This window comes from Apium graveolens, chromosome 8 (assembly GCF_009905375.1).
Source record: "Apium graveolens cultivar Ventura chromosome 8, ASM990537v1, whole genome shotgun sequence".
Taxonomy (NCBI): Eukaryota; Viridiplantae; Streptophyta; class Magnoliopsida; order Apiales; family Apiaceae; genus Apium; species Apium graveolens.
Window position 1 is genome coordinate 143811099 of NC_133654.1, and position 3349 is coordinate 143814447.

At 39.4% G+C, this 3349-nt stretch overlaps 1 non-coding gene across 1 annotated transcript; it reads right to left on the bottom strand.

Annotated features, from left to right (window-relative positions):
* Positions 1-2232: 2232 nt before the first annotated feature.
* Positions 2233-2339, bottom strand: LOC141681312 (small nucleolar RNA R71). The gene has a single exon (XR_012558752.1). It is a non-coding gene; the product is annotated as a small nucleolar RNA R71 (small nucleolar RNA).
* Positions 2340-3349: the final 1010 nt, after the last annotated feature.

Consider the following 3349-nt stretch of genomic DNA (forward strand, 5'->3'; position numbering starts at 1 on the left):
CTTCATTGAAATAATGAGTTGTGTTATACACTGCCATTCCACTGCTTGGATATGAATCATCAATACCATTAATTTCTCATGTAACAGCTTGGAGCTTGGAGTTGTTAAACTACGCATTTAGACTTTCAATCATCTTCTGTTGATTGTTGAGTGGCATTTATGACACTTTATAATGCTCTAATAAGCTTTGGATTGGTGCATTTGTACTCAAGCTGTTACGTGTTTTAACGTGTTTTCTAGTGTTTTTGCATTTCAGGCATTATCCAGGTAATCAGGTGAATTAGCATTGTTTTGGTGCTAATATAGTGTCTAGGTGGTGTTGGAATAAAAGCACGCGAAGACTGGATCGAATCTGTAAGAAAAAAGCAAGAAGTCAATTTTGGCAGAAGGCTAGCGCGCCCGCACTGATGAAGCGCGCGGCCGCGCCAAAGTTCAGGGAGCCAGCGCGCAACCGCGCCGTGTCGGGATAATAAAATCCTGATTCTATTGCAATTCTATTTCTGGACTTCTGGGCTGTTTGGACTGCTATATATTGATAACTCAAGATCGTTTTTTAAGAAGGAGACTTACCAGAGCGTAAGGAGAAGACGACAAGAGACCTACAGCACAATTCAACAAAGGCGAAGATGATCTAGTTTATTCTTGTGAATCTTTGTTTTGAGTTGTAATCTTGGATGCTCGTTTCTTGTTTTGTTGAACCTATACTCTTGTTTTAATTGGTTTTATTTATTCATTATAAATACTACGTTTTACATACCATTATTTCATCGGAACCCACATTGATGATGAGTCCGATTATCGGCTAATCGTTATCGTGGGGTTCTAGCGGATTTATTTATGGATTTGTTTAGTTAATTTGATTGATGCCTTAGTGTGTGGTGATTGTATGATATCATAGTATTGGTTGTGCGTATTTGTCTTACGAGCGTCGCGAACTTATAAGATAGTGTATTAATTCTTAATGAAGCGAAAGTGAATTTAAGGATTTAGAACTTGCCATGCTAGCATAGGTTCATGTATTTGTTATGCATGATTCGTAGGTAATTTTAACCATCTTAGTTACCCTATATAATCAAGATAGATAACTTGCACTTAAACCGTTATGTTGTCAAATTATATAGACATATAAGGTCTCAATATAATTGGTGTCTATTCAGCTTCTATCTCTTTTGTGGATGTCTGGTAGTATGGTACTCGCACAACGAAAGTTGGCGTTTATCAGTTTCGTGTTATCTGATTAGTTTCATCACCATTACATGCTAAGGTTAAGATCAATAAGACTATTGGATGAAGTATTTAATGAAGTTAGAATCCCATGTTTGTCATAATTATTAATTCAATCAATCTTATTCTCATAGTCATAAATATTAGTTTAATTCTTAGTTATAAACAAACTCAATTAGTTATCGTCTTAGCATTGAATAATAACCATACATTGTTGCTTAAGTGCGTGAATTATTTAGTTAACCAATACAGTCTATGTGGGAATAAACTAGAAAAGATTCTATACTACTTATGAACGCGTATACTTGCGTGTATTATTAGCGCGTGTTTACCGACTAACAAGTTTTTGGTGCCGCTGCCAGACTACAGTGTTAATTGATAGTTTATGTGCTTTCCATCAGTGGTCGTTAAAGTTTACTAAATCGAACATTGTTACTTACCTGTTTCCTTGTCTTATTTCAGGTACTCTAGCGAGGGTTTATGCATACGCGTTCGCGTACTCGTAAGATAACACTGGATAAAGCTGAGGAAGAAATTGTAGTAGTTCGGAAGGAAGTTTTTAAGGGAGAATAGAAGGTAGAAGAAGAAGAGAAAGTCGAAGAACCAGTTGTAGTAGCGATGGGGGATGAAGCAGAAAATCTGAAGGCTTTGATGGACTATTCTCAGCCTAAGATTAATGACATTCAGTCAAGCATCATCAGACCAGCCATCAGGGCTACCACTTTTGAGATCAATTCAAGTATGATTCAGATGATACAGAACTCAGTTCAGTTTGGGGGTTCTCCTACTAAAGACCCCAACATGTACATCAGGGATTTCATCGAGATCTGCGACACTTTCAAATTTAATAATGTGACTGAAGACGCTATCAAGCTACGCTTGTTCCCATTCTCTCTGAGGGACAAGGCCAAGTGCTGGTTACACTCTCTGCCAGTAGGATCTATCACCACTTGGAAGGATCTTGCGCAAAAGTTTCTCACTAAATTCTTCCCCATGGCGAAGACTGCTACAATTAGGAATACTTTTACCCAGTTTGCTCAGCAAACAGGGGAATCTCTGTGTGAGGTTTGGGATCAATATAAGGAGATGCTAAGGAAGTGCCCACACCATGGCATGCCTGATTGGATGATTATTAATTACTTCTACAATGGATTGGGTGCTACTTCTAGACCCATGCTTGATGCAGCATCAGGAGGAGCCTTGTGGGCTAAGAGCAATGATTAAGCTTATGAACTTATTAAACTGATGGCTGCTAATGAGTACCAGAATCCTTTCCAGAGACTGACTTAGGGAAAAGTCGCAGGAATTCTTGAGTTGGACGCAGCTACTGCTATCGCTGCCCACCTTAAAGCTCTGACGATGAAGGTGGACACTTTAGCTAATTATGGACTAAATTAAATCGCAAGTGTCTGTGAGCTTTATGTTGGTGCCCATGAGACTGATCAGTGCATAATTTTTAGTGAATCAGCTCAGTTTGTGAGCAACTTCCAGTGATCGTAGCAACCAGCGTCAGTCACCTATCATCCCAACAACCGCAATCATCCTAATTTCAGTTGGAGCAATGCTCAGAATGCGGTTCAACAACCTTATTAGCAGTACCCAGCTAAACAGTACAACCCCCCTGGTTTTCAGCAACCAGAGTATGCACCTAGGCAGCAACTCCAGCTTCAACAAGCCAATGAAAAATATGAGTTAGAGGAATTGAAGCTTATGTTCAAGAGTCAAGATGTTTCTATCAAGACCTTGGAAAATCAAATTGGTCAAATTGCCAATGCCTTGATAAATCGTCAGCCTGGTACATTACCTAGTGACACTGAAATGCCAGGAAATAAGGAAGCTAAGGAGCATGTAAAGGCAATCACTTTAAGGTCTGGAAAGGTTGCGAATCCCGAAAAAACTCAAGAGTTGGCTGAAGAAGTTGGTGCTGAGAAAGAAGTAGTGCAGTAGGATAAAGAAGTGGAACCAAGGAAGACTACTGTTGAGCACACTCCGCCTGAGGGTAATACAGGGGAGAAAAAGATCTATCCTCCACCTCATTTTCCCTAGAGGCTGCAGAAGAAAAAGCTGGACAAGCAATTTGAGAAGTTTCTGAAGGTGTTCAAGAAACTTCATATTAACATACCTT